At 48.6% G+C, this 25,043-nt stretch overlaps 2 long non-coding RNA genes across 2 annotated transcripts in view; both read right to left on the bottom strand.

Moving 5' to 3' along the window:
• The window catches only part of LOC119968954, a 176,432-nt gene that overhangs the window by 39,481 nt on the left and 111,908 nt on the right, over window positions 1-25,043 (bottom strand). The gene's annotated exons all lie outside the window — the stretch shown is intronic.
• LOC119968955 overlaps window positions 14,562-25,043 on the bottom strand; it is an 80,687-nt gene continuing 70,205 nt past the window's right edge. Inside the window, exon 3 of the long non-coding RNA XR_005461269.1 lies at window positions 14,562-14,773. This is a non-coding gene — a long non-coding RNA (uncharacterized LOC119968955). The remainder of the gene's footprint in view (window positions 14,774-25,043) is intronic.

Genomic DNA, 25,043 nt, shown 5'->3' with positions numbered 1-25,043 from the left:
TACATGTGACTCCAGATCCAAAGCAATGTGGTTGACTCTTAAATGCCCTCTGAAATGGCCGAGCAAACCACAAACCTGTATCAAACCGTTACAGTTAATAAAAAGTAAAGACAATCCAGCATCAACCTAGACAACTGGAAACAATAATGACAAACCCAGCCCTGTCAATCCTGGAAGGTCCTCCTTACTAACATCTGGGGGCCTGTGCCAAAGTTGGGAGAGCTGTTTCACTAGTCAAGCAACAACCTAACATAATCATACCTTACAGGTAATGTCCGTGACACCTATGTCCTCTCCCACTGGCAAGACAGACCCAGCTGAGGCACAGTGGTATAGTCAGGAGGGTGTTTCCCTGAGAGTTCACAACATCGACTCTGGACCCCATGAAGTCTCACGGCTTCAAGTCCGACATGGACAAGGAAACCCCCTGCTGATAACCACCTACCGTCCACCCTCAGCTGATGATTCAGTATCCTCCATGGTTTAACACCACTTAGAGGAAGCCCTGAGGGTGGCAAGGGTACAGAATGTACCCTGGGTAGGGGACTTCAATGTCCATCACCAAGAGTTTACTCGGTAGCACGAATATTGACTGAGCTGGCTGAGTCCTAAAGGACACCACTGCGAGACTGGATCTGCGACAGGAGGTGAGGGAACCAACAAGAGGGAAAAACTTACTAGATCTCTTCCTCACCAACATTCTAGCTGCAGATGCACCTGTCCATGACAGTATCGGTAGGAGTGACCACCACACAGTCTTTGTGGAGATGAAGTCCCATCTTCACATTGAGGAGTCCGTCCAGCGTGTTGTGTGGCACTGCCATCATGCTAAATGGGATAGACTTCGAACAGATCTAGCAACTCAACACTGAACATCGATGAGGCATGTTGGGCCATCAGCCACAATCTGTAACTTCATGGTCCAGCAAATCCCCCACTCCACCAATACCACTGAGCCAGGGAATCAACCCTTGTTCAATGAAGAGTGCAGGAAGGCATGTCAGGGGCAACACTAGGGATACTGAAAAATGAGGAGTCAACAGGGTGAAGCTACAACACAGGGCTACTTGTGTGCCAAGCAACATAAGCAGCAAGTAATAGACAAAGCTAAGCGATTCCACAACCATCGGATCAGATCTAAGCTCTATAGTCCTGCCACATCCAATCGTGAATGGTGGTGGGCAATTAAACAACTCATTGGAGGAGGAGGCTCCTGAAATATCCCCATCCTCAGCATTACAGATGCCAGTCTTCAGCCAATACGAGTCACTCCACATGATATCAAGAAATGGCTGAAGGCACTGGATACTGCAAAGGATATGGGCCCTGACAATATTCCGGAGACAGTATTGAAGACTTGTGCTCCAGAACCTTCCACGCCCCTAGTCAAGCTTTGTCAGTGCAGCTGCAACACTGACATTACTCGGCAATGCAGAAAATTGCCCAAGTATGTCCTGTGCAGAAGAAACAGGACAAATCCAACCCAGCCAATTACCATCCTATCAGTCTACTCTCAAACATCAGTAAAGTGATGGAAGGAGTCATCAATAGGGCTATCAAGTGGCGCTTACTCAGAAAAAACCTGCTCACGGATGCTCAGTTTGGATTCTGCCAGGGCCACTCAGCTCCTGCGCTCATTGCAGCCTTGGTTCAAACATGGACAAAAGAGCTCAACAGTGAGGTGAGAGTGACTGCCCCAGACATCAAGACAGCATTTGATTGTGTATGACATCATGGAGCCCTAGCAAAACTGGAGTCCTTGGGAATCAGTGGGAAACTCTCCGCTGGTTGGAGTCATTACCTGGCACAAAGGAAGATGGTTGTGGTGGTTGGAGGTCAATTGTCTCAGCTCCAGGACATCACTGCAGGGGTTCCTCAGGGTAGTGTCCTAGGCCCAGCCATCTTCAACTGCTTCATCAATGAACTTCCTTCCAACATAAGGTCAGATGTAGTGATGTTCACTGATGATTGCACAATGTTCAGTACCATTCGTGACTCCTCAGACACTAAGCAGCCCACGTGCAAATGCAGCAAGACATGGATAATATCCATGCTTGGGCTGACTAATGGCACATGCTACTACCCCTTGGGGGCCATGGACTATGTCCTATCTGGTTCCCTGTAATTACCACTGAGAATGAACTCCCCTGATAAATGGGGCAGGGTTTCTACTTAAAGAGGGGGACCCTCACTGTATAAAAACCCTGGCATGGGTACAAGTCAGGGAGGGTGACACTTTGGGGTGGGTAGTTGTTAATTGTGTTAATTGTGTCGACTTTTGGGTCACTGTCCGTGTGGAGTTTGCACATTCTCCCCATGTCTGCGTGGGTTTCACCCCCACAACCCAAAGATGTGCAGGTTAGGTGGATTGGCCACGCTAAATTGCCACTTAATTGGAAAAAAATAATTGGCTACTCTAAATTTATAAAAAAAAAATAAAAAATAAATAAAAAAATTGTGTCGACTTAAATCAATCTGACTTAATTTTATCGTACCATGTGTTCCTGTATCTCTTTCGTTGGATTCTACAGCAAGTAACATTCGTGCCACACAAGTGCCAGGCAATGACCATCTCCAATAAGAGAGAATCAAACAATTGCCCCATGACATTCAATGGCAATATTATCACTGAATCCCCCACTATCAACATCCTGGGGATTACCATTGATTACAATCTGAACTGATTTGATTTGATTTATTATTGTCACGCATATTAGTATACAGTGAAAAGTATTGTTTCTTGCATTCTATACAGACAACGCATACCGCACATTGGGAAGGAAGGAGAGACTGCAGAATATAATGTTACAGTCACAGCTAGGGAGTAGAGAAAAGATCAACTTAATACGAGGTAGGTACATTCAAAAGTCTGATGGCAGCAGGGAAGACGCTGTTCTTGAGTCGGTTGGTACATGACCACAAACTTTATTTGGATTAGCCATTTGTACTGGATTAGCCATGTAAATATTAGCTATGACGACAAGAGCAGATCAGAGGCTAGGAATCCTGAGGTGAATAACTCACCTCCTGACTCCCTAAAGCTTGTCCACTATCTACAAACATATGCCAGGAGTGTGACAAAATACTCCCCACTTGTCTGGATGAGTGCAGGTCCAACAACACTCAAGAAGCTCAACACCATCCAGGCCAAAGCAGCCCGCTTGATTGGGCACCCCTTGCACAAGCATTCACTCCCTCCACCACCAACACACAGAGGCAGCAGTGTATACCATCTACAAGATGCACTGCAGGAACTCACCAAGGCTCCTTAGGCAGCACTTTCCAAACCCACAATCACTACCACCTAGAAGGACAAGAGCAGTAGATGAATGGGAAAACCACCACCTGGAAGTTCCCTCCAAGTCACTCACCATCCTGACTTTGAAATAAATCACTGTTCTGTCACAATCCCAGAACTCCCTCCCTTCCTGATAGCACAGTGGGTGCATCTACACCACCACCTTCTCAAGGGCAATTAGGGATGGACAACAAATGCTGGCCTAGCCAGCAAAGCCCACATGCCGTGAAAATGAAGTTTTAAAAAATTGACGATTACTATTTCTGAAATTATCATATTTTCTCACCATTGCCTGCTTGGCCTGTGCGCTAATATGGCCCCTCTAAGGGGATGGGCCTAGTGGACCGCATGACCGGCTCGAGGCCCGTAAACCCAGACCAAGAGTGAGTTTTCGTGGGACCCTAGGTGGAGGGGCATGGGCAGGGTGGATCCGGAGCCAAAGACCCATCTTAGTGTGTGCTGTCTATATAACAGCATTTGCTTTTCATTAATAAACCCCGTTATTACCATTTGGAAGCTTCCAAAGTGTTTTTATCAAGCCACCACATTCGTGACGCGGTAAAAGGTTTGACCGCAGTCTGCAGTATTTCTTGATTCAAGAGGGGGTGGAAGGAAGGAGCCATTGGAAGGGAAGAAGGACCAAAGAGAGTCAGGAACCATCAAAATGTGAATGAAATGCCTATTATCAGTAAACGAGACCCATTTGACCAAGGGGCTGAGAATTGGAGCCAATATATTGAATCGCTCCACTACTGCTACACAGCAAACAGGATCACAGGGAGGACAAGCAGAGGTAATACTTCTGACAGTTTACGGGCCCCAAACCTGTAATATAATAAGGAGGGGCACCTAACTCAAAAACTTTTGATCAGATAGTCAAGCTGGTCAAGGAACATTTTAACCCAAGGTCTTCAACTATCCTCCAAATTTATAAATTCAACTCCACTGTTAGGACCCTGAAGTATTTGTTTCATAGATTTCATAAAATTTACCATAAGTCCATAAGACCATAAGACATAGGAGTGGAAGTAAGGCCATTCGGCCCATCGAGTCCACTCCGCCATTCAATCATGGCAGATGGGCATTTCAACTCCACCTACCAGCATTCTCTCCATAGCCCTTAATTCCTCGCGACATCAAGAATTTATCTATCTCTGCCTTGAAGCCATTTAGCGTCCCGGCCTCCACTGCACTCCGCGGCAATGAATTCCACAGGCCCACCACTCTCTGGCTGAAGAAATGTCTCCGCATTTCTGTTCTGAATTTACCCCCTCTAATTCTAAGGCTGTGCCCACGGGTCCTCGTCTCCTCGCCTAACGGAAACAGTTTCTTTGCGTCCACCCTTTCTAAGCCATGTATTATCTTGTTAGTTTCTATTAGATCACCCCTTAACCTTCTAAACTCCAATGAATACAATCCCAGGATCCTCAGCCGTTCATCATATGTTAGACCCGCCATTCCAGGGATCATCCGTGTGAATCTCCGCTGGACACGCTCCAGTGCCAGTATGTCCTTCCTGAGATGTGGGGCCCAAAACTGGACACAGTACTCCAAATGGGGCCTAACCAGAGCCTTATAAAGGCTCAGTAGCACATCGCTGCTTTTATATTCCAACCCTCTTGAGATAAATGACAACATTGCATTCGCTTTCTTAATCACAGATTCAACCTGCATGTTTACCTTTAGGGAATCCTCGACTAGCACTCCCAGATCCCTTTGTACTTTGGCATTATGAATTTTCTCACCGTTTAGAAAGTAGTCTATGCTTGGATTCTTTTTTCCAAAGTGCAAGACCTCACATTTTCTCACGTTGAATTGCATCAGCCATTTCCTGCACCACTCTCCCAAACTGTCTAGATCCTTCTGCAGCCTCCCTACTTCCTCAGCACTACCTGCCTGACCACCTAACATAGTTTATGTAGAAAGTACCCCTTTTTCCAAGGTATAACTATGATACCTGAACTCTGTAAGCCTTCCCCTGTTCCTGAAACAATTAAATACATCTATAAGTTAAAAATGAAACAGCTTATACTTACCACACTATACAGGGATGATACATCAAGTCTGGGAAATGTATTTTCCTCACCCAGTAAAGATATTTAAACTTCCTTTCGAAAGGTTTTCTGCAATGCCTTCCCTCTCAGACCTTTCGGCTGTTAGTTGGAAAACTGGCTTGTCTGCTTCCTGAGACTGCCTCCCTTGTTTCTGGGAGTCTGGCCAATTATACCTTTGTTCTACTTTGATTATGCCTTCTGTGTATCTGGCTGTCTGCCCCATCAACTCCTTCACTCTAGATATTAGAGTCGGGCGGCACGGTGGCACAGTGGTTAGCATTGCTGCCTACGGCGCTGAGGACCCGGGTTCGAATCCCGGCCCTGGGTCACTGTCCGTGAGGAGTTTGCACATTCTCCCCGTGTCTGCGTGGGTTTCGCCCCCACAACCCAAAGATGTGCAGGGTAGGTGGATTGGCTACGCTAAATTGCCCCTTAATTGAAAAAATAATTGGGTACGCTAAATTTTAAAACAAAACTCTAGATATTAGCATATGTATGCCGCATTGATCTTTCCCAATCATCTACGTAAGCTGTTTCTGTTCATAAACTAGTCACATCTGATTCTTATCTAAACTGCCTATTGAGAGAGATGCATCTTACTGGGGCCTTTTGAATACTGGCTATTGCTGTCTCTAGGCAGATTTCCACCTGATGCTGGATATCTCACATCCCATTATGTGTTGTTAAATTAATTTTATTGCTATTGCTAGGAAAGTTCATGACAGGAAGTCAATAGATTATGGGGTGGTATGGCCGTGGGACATGTGGCAGGATCAACAGGTAAAGCAGAGAAGCAGTCAAGGTACTCCAGATCGGACTGGAGTCAAAGACTGCTATTATTGTGGAGTAGGAGGGAGGGAGGGCAAATGGCCACCCCCAAGAGACCTGCCATTGTCATGAGTTTGTAAGTTTCTGTTGTAATCATAAGGCCACATTCAAGCACGTTGGTGCGTAAGGCCAAGGGCACAATGCGAAAGGAACCAACCACAGCAGCACTCCACAGCGCCGTTGAACAAAGTGGAGAGGAGCTCTGAGGGGGAGCACACAATGTGCCATTTGAACGTAGTCTTGGTAAACAAGAGAGCCCCCTATGGAAATTATCCCAAGTGTGAATGGTAATCCCTTGAAAATGGAAGTCGACACCGGGGCCTCAGTGATACTCATTTGTGAAGTTATGTATTTAGATGCTCAGCCATTTCTTTGTCCCCATTACAAATTCCCCTGTTTTTGACTGTAAGGGACCTGCATTTGTCTTCACCAACCTTTTTCTCTTCATGTACCTGTATAAACCTTTACAGTCAGTTTTTATGTTCCCTGCAAGCTTATTCTCGTACTCTATTTTCCCCTTCTTAATCAATCCCTTGGTCCTTCTTTGCTGAATTCTAAACTGCTCCCAGTCCTGAGACCTGTTGTTTACCTTGGCCAATTTGTATGCTTCTTCATTAGATCGAATACTATTTCTAATTTCCCTTGCAAACCATGGATTGGCCATCTTTCCCATTTTTCTTTTGTGTCAGATAGGAATAAACAATTGTTGCAGATCCCCCCTTGCGCTCCTTGAATGTTGCCATTACCCATCCACAGTCACCCCTATAAGTAATGTTTCCAATCGATCACAGCCAACTCACACCTCAAATCATCGTAGTTTCCTTTATTAAAATTCAGGACTCTAGTCTCAGAATCAACTACTTCATTCTCCATTTGATGAAAGAGCTACAAAGGAACTTTGATCTGCTCTCCACCAGGAGAGCAGTGCACCAACTCCGCCTGGGCGCGTGGGACCCTGTATGAACACGGAGACAAAGCCAGCCGCCTGTTGGCACACCAGCTGAGAAAGCAGGCAGCCAGCAGAGAAATTGCGCAAATCAGGGATACCAGAGGCACATTAGAAACAGAACCAGAAAAGATCAACAAAATCCTCAAGGCCTTTACAGTGCAGAGCGAAGCCATTCGGCCCATCGAGTCTGCACCAGCTCTTTGAAAGAGCACCCTGATGTGTTAGGCGGGTTGGTTCGACGTTGACTGCAACTGGATGCAGGGAAGCTAGAAACAAACGTCTGACACCGGAGATGATCCAATACTGTTTTATTTAACTATGAACTGATGTTCAGCTGTGGGTTGATACTCTACTAATCCTACTGATGACCTCTTACTGGCTCGACCAGACTTACTAGCTACCGCATGGCAATAATGTCCACTGACTTGTGCACTCTGACTGTCTCAGTGTCTGGGTCCCGGAAAGAGCGGGAGTCTTAATGCTCTATGGGCTTTATAGTGGTGGTGTCTTGTCTGGTGATTGGTTGTTCTGTGTTGTGTGTTCATTGGTCATCCTATATGTCAATTACTGCCTGTCTGCATCTCATTATATACATGAGTGGATATTATGACACAACCTACCCAAGCCCACACCACCACCCCATCCCCACAACCCAGTAACCCTACCCAACACTAAGGACAATTTTGGACACTACGGGCAATTTAGCATGGCCAATACACCTAACCTGCACATCTTTGGACTGTGGGAGGAAACCGGAGCACCCGGAGGAAACCCATGCACACACGGGGATAACGTGCAGACTCTGCACAGAGAGTGACCCAAGCCGTGAATCGAACCTGGGATCCTGGAGCTGTGAAGCAATTGTGCTAACCACCATGCTACCGTGCTTGCCTTCTACCAAGGGCTGTACACCTCAGAGCCCCCAATGGGGGAGTTCGGGATGAAACGGTTTCTTGATGGGCTGGACATTACAGTCGTGGGGGAGGACAGAAAACGGGGCCTGGAAGCACAACTAGCACTGGGAGAGATCATGGAGAGCATTAGCTCCATGCAGACGGGGAAAGTGCCGGGACCGGACGGATTCCCGGCGGACTTCTACAAAACATTTGCGACAGTGCTGGCCCAGCACCTGCGGGAGATGTTCACAGACATGCTAGCTAGGGGCACACTGCCACCCACGCTAGCACAGTTGTCAATCTCGCTGATACCTAAGAAAGACAAAGACCCAACGGAATGTGGGTCATACAGGCCCATATCTCTGCTGAACGCAGATGCCAAAATACTGGCCAAAATCCTAGCCAAAAGGCTAGAAGACTGTGTACCTGAGGTGGTCGCAGAGGACCAGATGGGCTTTGTCAAAGGTAGACAGCTTACCTCGAACATCAGGCGCCTACTGAACATGATAATGACCCCCTCCGGGGAGAGAACACCAGAGATGATCGTCTCCCTAGATGCAGAAAAGGCCTTCGGCAGAGTCGAATGGAAAGACCTTATAGAGGAATTGGAGCGGTTTGGACATGGAACAGGGTTCACCTCCTTGGTAAAGCTCTATACAACACTCTCATGGCGAGCGTATGGACCAAAAACACCAACTCCTGATATTTCCAGCTGCACAGGGGCACCAGCCAAGGTCCCCGCTGCTGTTCACTCTTGCGACCGAACCACCAGCAATCACGCTCAGAGCAGCAAAAAGCTGGAGGGAGATCCGAAGGGGCGGCAGAGTGTCTCGCTCTATGCAGATGACCTGCTCCTCTACATCTCGGACCCACGAAGCAGCGAGGACAGAAACATCGCCCTCCTGAAAGAGTTTGGCGCCTTCTTCGGCTACAAACTCAACATGAGCAAATTCGTGATCTTCCCAGTACACCCGCAAGGGGGGGGGGGGGGGGAGCAGCACTAAAGGGGCTGCCATTTAAACAAGCCCGACACAAATTCCACTACCTGGGGATCCAAATAGCCCATGACTGGAAAGAGATCCACAAATGGAACCTCACCAGTCTGACGGAGGAAGTAAAAAAGGACCTACAAAAATGGAACACACTTCCACTCTCCCTCGCGGGGAGATTCCAGACGATCAAAATGAACGTATCGCTCAGGTACCTCTACATACTTAGATCCATTCTGATCTACATCCCCAAAGCAAAATCCAGGGGGGGTGCTAGCCCTCCCAAACCTACGATTCTACCACTGGATGGCGATGGCCGAGCGAATAAGGGGATGGATCAAGGAGCCAGAAGCCGAGGGGTGCGTGCGGAAGAGGCCTCCTGCATGGGGACCTTCCTCCGGGCCCTCGCCACGGCGGCACGCCCATCCCCACCCAAAAAACACTCCAGCAGCCCAGTGGGTGGTGATAGCCACCCTCCATTCCTGGAACCAACTACGGCAGCAATTTGGCCTGACTAAAATGTCGGACAAAGCTCCCATCTGCAACAACCATAGCCTAACCTCGGTTGTTGGCAAAATTCTAGAATCCATCGTTAAGGATGAGATTTCTAAATTCTTGGAAGTGCAGGGTCGGATTAGGACAAGTCAGCATGGATTTAGTAAGGGGAGGTCGTGCCTGACAAACCTGTTAGAGTTCTTTGAAGAGATAACAACAGCGCCGGCCCTAGGGTTGCTGGCGCCCCGGGCAAGATGAACTTCGGCGCCCTTGGGGGGGGGGGGGGGGGGGGGGAAGGGGGGGGGGGTCGGGGGGGGCGGGTTCGAGGGGGGCGGACCCGCGGGGGGGGCGGACCCGAGGGTGGGGCGGACCCGAGGGGGGCGGGGGGGACCGAGGGGGGTGGGCGAGGGGGAGCGGGCCGAGCCGGGGGGGGCGGACCGGGGGGGCGGACCGGGGGGGCCACCGCGCATGCGCTGGTTGGCACCGGCCCAACTGCGCATGCGCGGGACCCGAGTCTCTGGCGCCCCCTAGCACATGGCGCCCCGGGCGACTGCCCGAGTTGCCGGTGCCTTGAGCTGGCCCTGGATAACAAATAGGTTAGACCAGGGGTGGGCAAACTACGGCCCGCGGGCCGCATGCGGCCCGCCAAAGGTATTTCTGCGGCCCACCAAGTCATTAAAAAAAAAAAAAAAGAAGGTTAATGCGGGGGGGCTGTTGGGTTACTTACTGGTATAGGGTGGATACGTTGACTTGAGTAGGGTGATCATTGCTCGGCACAGCGTCGAGGGCCGAAGGGCCTGTTCTGTGCTGTTCTATGTTCTATATGAGGCGCCCAGAATCATAACCGGGTGAAGTAATTATTTTACTTAATATACTATGCGGCCCTTTGTGAATTGTGAATTTCTGAATGTGGCCCTTGCACGGAAAAGTTTGCCCACCCCTGGGTTAGACCAAGGAGAGCCAATGGATGTTATCTATCTTGACTTCCAAAAGGCCTTTGACAAGGTGCCTCACGGGAGACTGCTGAGTAAAATAAGGGCCCATGGTATTCGAGGCAAGGTACTAACATGGATTGACGATTGGCTGTCAGACAGAAGGCAGAGAGTTGGGATAAAAGGTTCTTTTTCGGAATGGCAACCGGTGACAAGTGGTGTCCCGCAGGGTTCAGTGTTGGGGCCACAGCTGTTCTCTTTATATATTAACGATCTAGATGACGGGACTGGGGGCATTCTGGCCAAGTTTGCCGATGATACAAAGATAGGTGGAGGGGCAGGTAGTATTGAGGAGGTGGGGAGGCTGCAGAAAGATTTAGACAGTTTAGGAGAATGGTCCAAGAAGTGGCTGATGAAATTCAACGTGGGCAAGTGCGAGGTCTTGCACTTTGGAAAAAAGAATAGAGGCATGGACTATTTTCTAAACGGTGACAATATTCATAATGCTAAAGTGCAAAGGGACTTGGGAGTCCTAGTCCAGGATTCTCTAAAGGTAAACTTGCAGGTTGAGTCCGTAATTAAGAAAGCAAATGTAATGTTGTCATTTATCTCAAGAGGCTTGGAATATAAAAGCAGGGATGTACTTCTGAGGCTCTATAAAGTACTAGTTAGGCCCCATTTAGAATACTGTGAGCAATTTTGGGCCCCACACCTCAGGAAGGACATACTGGCACTGGAGCGGGTCCAGCGGAGATTCACACGGATGATCCCAGGAATGGTAGGCCTAACATACGATGAACGTCTGAGGATCGTGGGATTATATTCATTGGAGTTTAGGAGGTTGAGGGGAGATCTAATAGAAACTTACAAGATAATGAATGGCTTGGATAGGATGGACGTAGGGAAGTTGTTTCCATTAGCAGGGGAGACTAGGACGCGAGGGCACAGCCTTAGAATAAAAGGGAGTCACTTTAGAACAGAGATGAGGAGAAATTTCTTCAGCCAGAGAGTGGTAGGTCTGTGGAATTCATTGCCACAGAGGGCGGTGGAGGCCGGGACATTGAGTGTCTTTAAGACAGAAATTGATAAATTCTTGATTTCTCAAGGAATTAAGGGCTATGGGGAGAGAGCGGGTAAATGGAGTTGAAATCAACCATGATTGAATGGTGGAGTGGACTCGATGGGCCGAATGGCCTTACTTCCGCTCCTATGTCTTATGGTCTTATGGTTCACACCTGCGGGTTGGCGCGGCCCAACTGCGAATGCGCGGGTTGGCGCGGCACAAATTTGGCGCCGGGAAGGGCGGCTGGAGCGGCGTGAACCGCTCCAGTGCCGTGCTGGCCCCCTGTGGGGGCCAGAATCGGTAGTCCCCGCGCCCGTTTCGCGACGGCGTTCACAACAGCTCAAACACTTAGTCCCCATTCTGGAGAATCGCGCCCTCCATGTTTTTGTTTTATTTTGTCAGATATTTCCTTGTGCAGAAACAAGTAAATAAATATCCAAAGAAAATATACAGAGTGATAAAAGCTGCCACATTTGCAATTATTGTCCCCTATATTAATAGAAATTGATACTTCCTCAGTACATGTGCACACCACAGACTACGTTATGTGGCAGGTGACTCTTAGGGTGGCAAGGACGGAAGCATTGGCTCGAAAGCATCATACAGTGGCAGTCAACCTTGTGTGCAGATCATTGGACAGCAGGTGGCACTCTGTAACAGTGTATCTTGTGAAGCAGAGCCAATGAAGGTATCGTCCAGGTGAAGGTCCTGGAATAGAATGACCTTACAAGTTATTTGTCTTGCAGAAAGGGCACATCTGCAGGAGAGGTTGCACCACAGATAGGCAGAGTTCCCTCAAGTGCCAAGTGTCTTGTATGCTATCCATGTGTGCATCTATAAATTCTTTATAATTATTCTTCCTCAGCTCAATTTTGCAAGATCAAATCTAATATGCAAGAGTGATGAAGAAAAGCACTGACATGGGAAAATCCCCTACCAAAAAGGGGGCCTTCCCAGTCAAAAAAAAACATAATGCAAATTGCAGAAGGGGAAGGTGAAACTATGAAAACGGAATGTACCACCTGAAAGTGATGTGGAGGCATGTTCAATCAAGTAATTCAAGAGGGAATTGAGTTGTTTACTTTTATTCATTCATGGTATGTGGGTGTCACTGGTTGGGCCTGTATTTATTGCCCATCCCTGACTCCCAGAGCATCACTCTTCGTATCTGGATTACTAGTCCAGTGAAACGACCACTGCTCCACCGCCTCCCCGCAAATAACATATCTCATCTGTACCATCTAACAACACTGTACATATCCCTGTCCTATTTTATTTGTCCCTTAAAATGTTATTTGAAAAGGAATAATGTACAGGGCGATGGGGAGAAGACAGGAGTGTGGCACTAGGTAAATTGTTTCTGCGGAGAGCCAGAACAGATATGATGAGCCTCCTTCTGCGATGTAACAGGCCAATGATTCTAAAATGTCCCTTCTAATTATGCCCAAACTGGCGATTTAGGAGTTAAGAAGGATAAAGGAAAAAAATAAATTGCCACTGAAACTGTGCAAAGTGCTGGTGACCTTGTGATACCAATTACCTTCAGACTCCATTACATTTATCATCACTTTTTCTCTGTTGAACAATGATACCGTGGAATTAAATATGACAGTCTTCAAATGTAATAAATGCACTATGGACAGATGTATTATATTCTTGGTGTGTCTGCATCGGCTCATTGTCTGCTGATGCTTCATCCAAAGCTGCTTCATTGGCAGTTTCCTTTTCCCAGCGACAGTTTTCCGTTGCCTTTCACTCCAGGGGCAAAGTGAGGTGACAGGTGCCATGTCTACTTCAGCCAGAATGGGAATTGAATCCATGCTTCTGGTATTATTTTAAACCAACTAATCTAACTTCCTTTCCATATTACTTAATATTAATAGTTAATTTTAATTATTGAAGAACAGTGTCGTGGTGTTTGTCCCCTTCATTGGGCGATCCGGCGAGAGGGTCACGTGACCGGGGTGGGGGATCACCCTAGCAAGCGTGGGCTCCAAATCAGTTTGATCCTGGGAGCTGACTCGCAGACATGAGGCTGCAAACCTCTGCATTGTAGTTATATGTGAATAAATATTGCAGTTGTTCTTTCCCTAACTGGTGAACGGGAAATACTTCATTGGCGACAAGCATAAAAGAAAAAAAATGCGGTCCCAAGATTTTGAGTGTTAAATCACATTGGACTTCACTCTGAGTTGAGGAACAAATGAGTGTTTGCAGATATGCCCTTATTTGGATGGAGAGACCCTTTTTATACCACTGTGGAGGATAGGACACAAGACATTGAACGTTTGGCTACTTTTTTGTCAAGGTTCGATTCCTGCTTGGGGCATTGTCTGTGCGGCGTCTGCATGTTCTCCCTGTGTCTGCGTGGGTTTCCTCTGAGTGCTCTGATTTTCTCCCATAAGTCCCAAAAGATGCGCTGTTAGGTAATTTGGACAGTGTGAATTCTCCCTCTGTGTACCCGAACAGGCGCCAGATTGTGGTGTCTAGGGGCTTTTCACAGTAACTTTATTGCAGTGTTAATGTAAGCCTACTTGTGACAATAAAGATTATTATTATTAGTTTCGGTGCAGCATATTAAATATTAGACCAACAGTGATCTGCTGTTGTCCAAAGTGGAGCACAGGTTACAAAGAGGTTGGGCCAGTCAGCCAGTTCCTGAAGAGATGAAACCATATTATATACGAAACAATGAATTAAGTTGCAAAGTGGGATCATCCTTTGAGGAGCCAGAGTACTTGTCACTGTACCGGGAAGGGAGTTGTTCCTCGCCACATTGCATGTTGCCCATTTGGGGATAGCTAATCTGAAGATGCTCAACAGGCGTTATATATCGTGGCCGGCATCAATGCCAACATTGACTGACTGGTAAAGTGCTGTGAACTGTGTCAAATGTAACAAAGATTGCCTGCTACTGCCTCATTGCATCCTTGGGAATGAATGGGTCGGCCATGGTTACGAGTTCATGTTGATTACATGGGGTCATTCTTGGGGACCATGTTGATAACCATTCAAAGTGGATGGAAGTGTTTGAAACAAAGTCAACAATTGAAAAATTGCATCAGTGTTTTTCAACCAGGGGAAATCCGAAGTTTCAGTGTTGGATAATGAAACATCTTCATGAGTGCAAAATTTCACCACCTTAAATGGCATCAAGCACATCGAGATCGCACCTTGTCATCCAGCAACCTTATCACCTCATCACCAAGACTGGCTGAATGAACACTCCAAACCTTCAAGGCGGTTGGTAAGTAGCAGTCAGGGGTGACCTGGGGACCAAAAATAAAATCACAATTCCTTCTGGGGTATAGAACCATTCCGCGCTCTACCACAGAAATCATAGAATCATAGAATTATAGAATGTACAGTGCAGAAGGAGGCCATTCGGCCCATCGAGTCTGCACCGGCCCTTGGAAAGAGCACCCCACTTAAGCCCAAACTTCCAACCTATCCCTGTAACTCAGTAACCCCACCTAACCTTTTTGGACACTGAGGGCAATTTACCATGGCCAATCCACCTAACCTGCACATCTTTGAACTGTGGGAGGAAACCGGAGCACCCGGAGAAAACCCACGCAGACACAAGGAGAACGTGCAGACTCCGCACAGACTGTGACCCAAGCTGGGAATCGAACCTGGGACCCTGGAGCTGTGAAGCAACTGTGCTAACCACTGTGCTACCGTGCTGCCTTGCTACTGGGGGGGTGGGGGGGGGGTGGGGGGGGGGGGGTGGGGGGGGGGGGGGGAACACGTTCAAATATATTGGTCCTGTCCAAAGGATTACTGGAACAAAGTTTTTTAGGGCAATCTCTAAAGTGGTTCATGTGAAACTGGACCCAGGCCCTCGGACCAGCTGGGGTTGGAAACGGGTGCGAAGGCAGATGTAGCAGCCTTTGCCTCGTTGATCGCCTGTACATGGATCGTGTTAGGGTGGAGATCAACCTCTCCACCCTGTGCCCTGACATGGCGGAGGGACCTGCTGGAAATCTTGACTCTTGAGAAGATCAAATTTGAACTGAGGAGAAGGATGGAGGGATTTTAATATTCATGGCCGTTATTCATTATGCACTTTTGAGAAATGGATTGCATCGAACATTAGGAGTGTTAGTTTGGGAGGGTTGGGGGGAGAGGAGTGGGTGGACTGTATGTGTTAATGGTGACTATGGGGGATTCCTGATTCCTTTTTGTTATTTGTTTACGTTAACATGCGGGATGTTGTTTTGGGGGGTTTGGTGGGAGGATGGGATGGTTGTTATTGATATGGAGATTTCGTTACTGATTATTGTTTATTGTTGGGTGTAAATTTGGGAAAAGATGTGAAAAAGGAGGAGCATAAAAATATTTTTTATAAAAGTACCACACCTTTTAGCATCCATCAGAAATTACACAGAAGTAGCGAGTCATGTTTTGGGAGTTTTTAGTCCAATTTTCCACAGCAAGATTTGGGAATGAGTTTAAATATTGTACAGGGAACTCATACAGGTTTAAACACATCCAGTGCCATCTTTTTGGCTGGGGTGAGAATGTGTGGGGAGTATAATGTGTATGAGCAGCTGCAGCTGCAGCTTGCCAGTCTCCTGGGTGTCAATCACGGACCCGGCGAATGTTGCTGAGACAAGAGAGATTGATGTCTTCAGGAGCAATTCATCCATATAATTTTCCTCAGTGACCAGGACAGTAACTAATCTTTATCTCATTGCAGACTGTCTGCAGATTAATCATGCGAGGCTGTTTTCTTGCACATCAGCAGGGGGTTGTCTGCTGAGGATATGCCCTCCTACTCATCAGTCTTTTCTGCTTCATCCCATTGGTGGATTGGCACCAGCACTGTAGGAGGTCCAGTGAGACTTCAGGTCTCTGCAGTTACCATTCTGGCTCCATTCCACAATGACATTGGAAGGAGTGCATGGGTGGTATGATAGCATGCCCCTGGGGGGCACCCGGGGGGGGGGGGGGTGCCCTGGGGGGACATCTAGACGACTCATGGCCCTAAGTTCACAGTGGGATATTAGTGGTGTGCGCAGCTGCGCAGCTGCCTTGCCGGTTGCGGCAGTGATGTTCCGTGCCCATCCACCCTGATGCCAGAGCCCCCCCCCCACAACAACCCACCTCGGCCCCCCCCCCCACCCCCCCTACTCCCCCCCGACCCTGGCAGAAGCCCCCCAGCCGGTAGCACAACTGTCGGCAAACTATGGTGACGTTGGACACTTTCCGTACACCCTCTCTCTCCCTCTGCAGCCACCACACAGGTTTCACCATTTTTAAAAGCTCAAGTGAACCCCGCCGTCCGGAACATGGGCCATCGGAGGCGGAGCATCGCGGAGGCCCCAGAGAATACCGGGTCGGGACCGCTAATAACATGTAAACGGACAGTACATGAATTCCGGAACACATTGACGCCGCTGTCGAAGTGATGGAGAATTGCGATTTGGCGTCAGAACCCATTCTCCGCCCAATCGCCTTTCCCGATTTCGGCATCGGCCAACAGGGAATCAAGCCCAATGTCTTTGTAAGCCACAGAGCTGACAGACCTCAGAGGAGGAGTTATGCCATGTTGTGTGATTTCTTTGAACATTTCTCCACAGACTGATTGAACAAATACTGGGCTGGATTATCCGATCGCTGACGCCGAATTCACGTTCGGCGATCGGCCGGAGAATCCATTTTTACCCTGGAATCGGGGGTGGCCCTGTTTTTCTGATGCTCTGCCCCCTCAAAAATGGCACACTTGAGGCGTCCGCTCCTGATGGGCCGAGTCCCCGACGGCATGGGGCGCGTGTCTTCTCACTTTCCGGGGACCTCGGACTGTATCCAGTACCACCACAATCGAGGGGGGAGCTGCTCCGCTGGCAAGGGGGGCTTCGACGGGGGGCTGGGGGGAATTGTGGGAGGGTGGTCCGGGGTGGCGAGAGGGTTACGGGGGGGGCAGGTTTTGGCAGACTGCGTCCGCACATGGTCGGCACCATGTTGTACGGCGTGGCCGTCGCAGGCAACCACCATGCGCATGCGCGGCCACACACCCACTCATTCTGCGTCCATAACGACAGGTAAAGCTGGGGACTTTACGTGGCGCGGCTGCTATCCCCCCGCCAGGCGGAGCATCGGTGCGGGGACAGCACCGACTTTTTGGTCGTATCCTGCAGAGATAGCCGCAGAATCAGAGAATCCAGCCCACTGTGTTTAAAAATGTAGTGAACTCATGAAAAAATCTAAGCAAAGGATTTATGCAAAGGATCTATGGGAACACTTCAATGGCACTCCCAGGGTGCCCTATAAATGGCTGACATCTTTTAACCTGAAAGGATATTCAAGACAGACCAAGAACAGAAAATGTTGAATTAGTGTTGAATACACCCACGCCAACAAATGAGCAGCATATTATTAACTTTTGCAAATTATGGAAGTATTTAAAATGGCATATTGTCCTCCATCTGGTGAAATTGGGTACAAGAGATGTCTGTGCATCACAGGCAGGGATTTAAAATAGCTGTTTGGCAGCTTCATCAGTTGCAGAACAAAGAGCGTAAAATAATTGATTGTTTTACAGAATCCAGCCTATTATTAACTTTGGCAGTTTAACCAAAAATCTATTCAGGTTTCCTAGACATCTGTGGACTCACTTATGCAAAAGAGGAAGGCCTCTCAAAGGTAGCGTAAAAAGCCCCAGTACCGGCAGCAAGATGTAACTGCCCCGAATCCCAATTTCAATGATGTTTCACAGGGTAGGCGAATTTACACCTTCTCCATTACACCCATCAGCAAGCCTACCCAAAAGGCCTCTTCTGAAATTTCTGGGCTTTCATACATAATCTAACATTAATATGAATTCAGAAATGGCATTGAGAGATAAATATTTTACCAAGATTAACCTGGTGTTTGCCTCTATTTTGGCAGCCATCTGCTCTTCTAAAAAATGAAAACTTATGCCACTCACAGGAACACAAAAGAACTCTCAGCAGCCTAAAATATTGATTCACCTGAGGAAGGAGCTGCGTGCTGAAAGCTAGTGATTTGAAACAAACCTGTTGGACTTTAACCTGCTGTTGTAAGACCTCTCATGGTGCCCACCCCACTCCAACGCCGGCATCTCCACAACATGCCTAAAATATAGGCCAGTGCCGCCACATTCGGCCGGCAGCCATGACGCTGTCCGAGGGGGCTTCTGCGAGGGCTGGGGAACTAGTGGGGGGGTGGCCAGAAAGTGGCCTGTGGGATCGCGGATGACAGGTCAGGTCCGCGGACGGCCGGCGGCATGATGTGCAGCACGACCGGTGCAGGTCGTCGCCGAGCACATGCACGGCCATGGACCTGGACATTCTCCTGCTATTTTCGACGCGGGAGCCGGGTGTTTCACCTGGTGTCACTGCCAGCCCCTCACCGGTCCCGGGTTCAGTGTGGGTTCAGAGCCGATTTTGGCATTGAAAAATGCCCGCGAATTGGATTGGATTTGTTTATTGTCACGTGTACCGAGGTACAGTGAAAAGTATTTTTCTGCAAGCAGATCAACAGATCATTCAGTACATGGGAAGAAAAGGGAATTAAATTCAAGAAAATACAAGAAAATACATAATAGGGCAACACAAGATATACAATGTAACTACATAAGCATTGGCATCGGATGAAGCATACAGGGTGTAGTGTTAATGAGGTCAGTCAATAAGAGGGTCATTTAGGAGTCTGGTGCCAGTGGGGAAGAAGCTGTTTTTGAGTCTGTTTGTGCATGTTCTCAGACTTCTGTATCTCCTGCCCGATGGAAGAAGCTGGAATAGTGAGTAAGCCGGGTGGGAGGGATCCTTGATTATGCTGCCCGCTTTCCCCAGGTAGCGGGAGGTGTAGATGGAGTCCATGGATAGGAAGCAGGTTCGTGTGATGGACTGGGTGGTATTCACGACTCTCTGAAGTTCCTCTGAATTCTCCGCATTGTAATAGTGGACGTAGAGGCATTGTGAATATGTTAAGCTTTTGTCCACTAATCAAGACAGTAGCACCTTGTAACGACCTCCAATTAGCATTATTGGTTGGCCAATTGAAGTATGAGCTCCATCAATGATAGCTCATTGAGGGGGCCCATATAAGCACCTGTGTAGGCTTTGTGAGCAGCCTTAAGTTGACTGGAATGCTAGCAGCACTGTTTGGAGCTGCTCTTGTATCTAGTTATTGGCAATAAATATTGGTGTGGTGACGGGACTCCTGCCTCATGTGGATTATTACAGTGGCGACGAGGTAAACAAAGAATTTTGCGGAGACCAGCTGCCGCACTCAGAGGGTAAGCCTTGCTATTACAAAAATGCCGTTTTTTGGGAGGTTAGATGCATTCGACCCGGCTATTGAGGACTGGTCCCAGTATGTGGAGAGAATGTGTTACTTCTTCCGGGCCAATGATATAATTACGGACGAAAGGAGACGGGTTATCCTGCTGTCGGCGTGCGGACCCTCAGCTTTCGCCATGATACGTCGTCTAACTTATCCCGATGCGCCGGACACGAATTCTTTCCAAGAATTAACAGAATTGGTGAAAGAGCACTACGACCCAAAACCACCCCTCATTTTGCGTAGGTACAGATTCTACACAGCGAAGCGGGAAGACAGGGAGTCAGTCACAAATTTCTTGACCCGCCTGAGAAGGCTGGCGGAAAAATGTGAGTTCGGCCCGACACTAAATGAAATGCTTCGAGACCGGTTAGTGTGTGGCATAAACGACCTCACAATACAGAAGCGCCTGTTGGCGGAAAGGCAGCTAGACTGCAGGCAGGCGTTACAGCTCGCACTGTCCCTAGAAAAGGCAGCAAGTGGGGCGCAGGAACTACAGGGCACGCCAATGGAGGTAGATACCTGTGAGAGGGACTACCACAATGGAACCAGCTACCAGATAGCCGCTCTCAGGAAAAGCCTAAGGAATAGAGGGCCAAAGGAAAACCCCAGAACTGCCCCCAAGTCTGCTAGGACTAACTGGAGACAGAGGGAAGTACCGGCTGAGGCTCCCCCAACAAAGAAGGACCATTTTTGGCACTAGACAGAGTGGGGTAACAGCGACAGAAACCCTAGAAGGAGGTGGCAAAAGAGGAATAGCAGGTGGGGACGCAGGGAAGTATACAACCTAGACGCCCCATCCTCCTCCGAAGGGGAACAATTATATAATATTACGATGAAGAAAGAAGAACCTATTAAGATTACCCCACGAGTGAACGGTCGGCCAATAATAATGGAAATAGACACTGGAGCGGCCGTATCAGTAATGGGAGTGGCAGCATTTTAAAAAATCAAAGATGGACTCCAGCCACCAACCCTAACAAAAACATCGACAAAACTTAAAACGTACACGGGGGAACCCCTGGAAGTTCTAGGCACGACTCATGTACCCGTGGAATATGAGAAACAATTGCTCAGATTACCGTTGACGATAGTAGAGGGCTCCGGACCGAGCTTAATTGGACGGAATTGGCTGAAAGACCTAAAATTAGATTGGATGAAAATTTTCCAGAGTGGAAGCAGGCAGTTGAGTGGAGTACTCCAAAAATACCCGGAGGTCTTCCAAGAAGGTTTGGGGGAAATCATAGGCGCCAAAGCAACTTTGCACGTGGACCCAGAAGCCCTTCCGAAATTTTGTAAGGCCAGGGCGGTACCTTCCGCGTTAAGGAAGAAAGTAGAGGTCGAAATAGAAAGGTTACGGCGCGACGGCATTATCAGACCAGTACAGTTCTCGGAATGGGCAGCGCCGGTGGTACCAATTTTGAAGCCAGGCAGCCCGATACGTCTCTGTGGAGCTTTCAAACAGACGGTAAACAAATACGCACTGCTGGACAAATACCCAATCCCGAAAATAGACGACCTATATGCCAAATTGTCAGGTGGGCTTTTGTTCATGAAACTGGACATGAGCCACGCCTACCTGCAGTTAAAACTCGACTCCCAGAAGTTCGCTACGATCAACACCCTGAAGGGCCTTTTTCATTATACTAAGCTACCTTTCGGAGTGTCATCAGCCTGCACTATATTCCAGCAGACGATGGAAAATATTCTGCAGGGACTACCGCAGGTGGCGATTTATTTGGACGATTTCTTAATCACGGGTAGGACGAACAGGGAACACTTAAGGAACCTGGAGGAAGTGCTCAGGAGGAACTGCAAAGGCAGGCGTACGGCTTAAAAGAGAAAAATGTGTTTTTCTGGCCCCACAAGTGACGTACCTGGGATATAACGTAGATGTGTCGGGCTTACATCCATTGGAAGACAGAGTAAGGGCAATAAAAGAAGCCCCAGCTCCCACCACGGTCCAGGAGCTACAATCATTTCTAGGGTTGGTAACCTATTATGGCAAATTTATTGAAAATAGGGCGTCCATCCTAGAACCCCTCCACCAGCTACTAAAATAGGGGCAAGAATGGAAATGGTCCGCCCGCCAAAACCGAGCATTTGGGGACATTAAGAAACAGCTGTCATCCGACAATGTCCTAGAGCATTATGACCCAAGGAAGGAGTTGGTGGTTACTCGTGACGCATCCCCTTACGGGGTAGGAGTTGTCTTAGCCCATAGAGGAAGGAATGGGGAAGAACGGCCAATAGCCTATGCTTCGAGGACCTTGGCGATGGCTGAGAGGAAGTACGCCCAAATCGAGAAGGAAGGACTGGCGGTGATATTCGCAGTAAAAAGTTTCACCAGTATCTGTACGGGCGGAAATTCACCATAGTGATGGACCATAAGCCATTATTAGGGTTGTTAAGAGAAGACAAGTCAATACCCCCGATCGCATCAGCTAGAATCCAACGCTGGGTGTTGCTACTGGCGGCGTATAGATACGTTCTGGAGCACAGACCGGGAACGCGAATAGCAAATGCAGATGCTTTGAGCAGACTTCCCCTCCCGGACACCCCGCCGCTAATACAGAAAGTAGAGGAGACAGTAATAACTCAAAATTTTTTGGACACCCTACCAGTGGACGCACAACATATTCGGTTGTGGACGCAAAAAGACCCAGTTTTAGCCAAGATGAAGCATTTACTGCTAACAGGGGAACTGGAAAGACCAGTGGCGCCCCAGATGCACCCATACTGGAGCAGAAGGGACCAAATAACCGTAGAAGACGGTATCCTATTATGGGGAGCCCGGGTAATAGACCCAGCTCAGGGCCGTCGGGCAATCTTAACCGAGTTACATCACGGACACCCAGAGGTGTCTAAAATTAAGATCAGTAAGAAGTCTTACAACACCAGGTTAAAGTCCAACAGGTTTGTTTCAAACACGAGCTTTCGGAGCACGGCTCCTTCTTCAGGTGAATGGAAAGGCTTGTTCCAGAAATGTTTATATAGACACAGTCAGAGATGCCCCGGAATGCGAGCACCTGCAGGCAATCAAATCATCAAAGATGCAGAGAGAGAGGTAACTCCAGGTTAAAGAGGTGTGAATTGTCCCAAGCCTTCAGAACAGCAACCACAACACCACAAAACCCTGCCAGGGTAATCTCTGCAAGACATGCCAGATCATCGACATGGACACCACCATTACACGTGGAAACACCACCCACCAGGTACGCGGCGCATACTCGTGCGACTCGACCAATGTAGTCTACCTCATACGCTGCAGGAAAGGATGTCCCGAAGCGTGGTACATTGGCGAGACCATGCAGACACTGCGACAACGAATAAACGGGCATCGTGCGACTATCAACAGGCAGGACTGTTCCCTTCCAGTTGGGGAACACTTCAGCAGTCAAGGACATTCAGCCTCTGATCTCCGGGTCAGCATTCTACAAGGAGGCCTTCAGGAGACGCGACAACGCAAAATTGCTGAGCAAAAACTTATAGCTAAGTTCCGCACGCATGAATGCGGACTCAACCGGGATCTGGGATTCATGTCGCATTACATTCGGCCCCCACCAACAAGCCTGGACTTGCAGAGGCCTACCGACTGAACTGGCTTGGGACAATTCACACCTCTTTAACCTGGAGTTACCTCTCTCTCTGCATCTTTGATGATTTGATTGCCTGCAGGTGCTCGCATTCCGGGGCATCTCTGACTGTGTCTATATAAACATTTCTGGAACAAGCCTTTCCATTCACCTGAAGAAGGAGCCGTGCTCCGAAAGCTCGTGTTTGAAACAAACCTGTTGGACTTTAACCTGGTGTTGTAAGACTTCTTACTGTGCTCACCCCAGTCCAACGCCGGCATCTCCACATCATTAAAATTAAGATGCTAGCTCAAAGCTACGTTTGGTGGCCAGGATTGGACACAGACATAGTAGCCTTGGTACGTCAGTGCCAGGAGTGCCAAAAGGGGCAAAGAGTGCCACCAGCTGCGCCATTGCACCCATGGGAATGGCCAGGCAGACCGTGGACCCGCCTGGTTATTGACCACACCGGCCCTTTCATGGGCTCAATGTTTTTGGTGATAGTGGACGCCTACTCCAAATGATTGGACATCCACCGGGTAAACACGGCAAGCACAGCATCGACAATCGAAAAGCTCAGAGCCTCGTTTGCAACACATGGACTGCCGGAGGTATTGGTGTTGGACAACGGAACGGCATTCACAAGTGGGGAATTTGGAAAATTCCTAAAAGAAAACGGAATCCGCCACATCCGCCCTTACCATCCAGCGTCCTACGGCCTGACAGAGAGAGCGGTCCAGACACGAAAAGCGGGACTCAAGAAGCAGCCGGCAGCGTCAATGGACACCAAGCTCTCCCGCTGGCTGTTTGATTACAGGACCACACCGCATTCCACAACGGGCATTCCACCAGCTGAACTCTTAATGGGAAGGTAGGCTGCGAACGAGGCTGAGTCTCCTTTTCCCAAATTTAACGGGGAAAGTGGAGAAACAACAGGAGGCCCAAAGCAGGGGGCATGATAATCGTCGGCAGCAGAGTCATTTCCAGGTGGGGGCACTGGTTTGGGTCAAGAATTATGGGAATGGACCAATGTGAGTCAAAGGCACGGTAGAGTCCCAAACAGGGCCCATATCCTATGAAGTTTCGAAAGGAGATAAGGTGCTGACGAAACACCTAGACCAAATAAGGGCAGCGGAACCACACCTGGAGGCAGGCGAAGCAGGACCGCCTCAAGCTGGGATAGCCCAGACGGAAAGGATACCCACACCCCAGCCCCGAGCAATTTCTCCAGACCCCGTCATCCAGTCGTCAGAGTCGGAGATGGACATGGTCGACGAGGCCGCCGCGACACCTCTTCCCGAGGAGGAGGAAGAACAACTTCCAAGGAGGTCGTCAAGAAAAAGACGGGCACCTATTAGGTACATCCCGCCCACGTCGGAGAACGACCCGGCGGACGACACAGAGGTGACAGACCCAGACATGAGGAGCAGGAAGAAGCTCAGAGGAATGCCAGCTGGCAGGAATTCCTCGGACTTTGGGGGGGGGGGGGGTGTAACGACCTCCAATTAGCATTATTGGTTGACCAATTGGAGTATGAGCTCCCTCAATGATAGTTCATTGAGGAGGCCCATATAAGCACCTGTGTAGGCTTTGTGAGCAGTCTTACGTTGACTGGAATGCTAGCAGCACTGTTTGGAGCTGATCTTGTATCTAG

The sequence above is a fragment of the Scyliorhinus canicula genome, chromosome 7 (assembly GCF_902713615.1).
Source record: "Scyliorhinus canicula chromosome 7, sScyCan1.1, whole genome shotgun sequence".
NCBI classification, from domain to species: Eukaryota; Metazoa; Chordata; class Chondrichthyes; order Carcharhiniformes; family Scyliorhinidae; genus Scyliorhinus; species Scyliorhinus canicula.
Note: the sequence above shows the minus strand (reverse complement) of the source record. Positions and strands in the feature narration are given on the sequence as shown.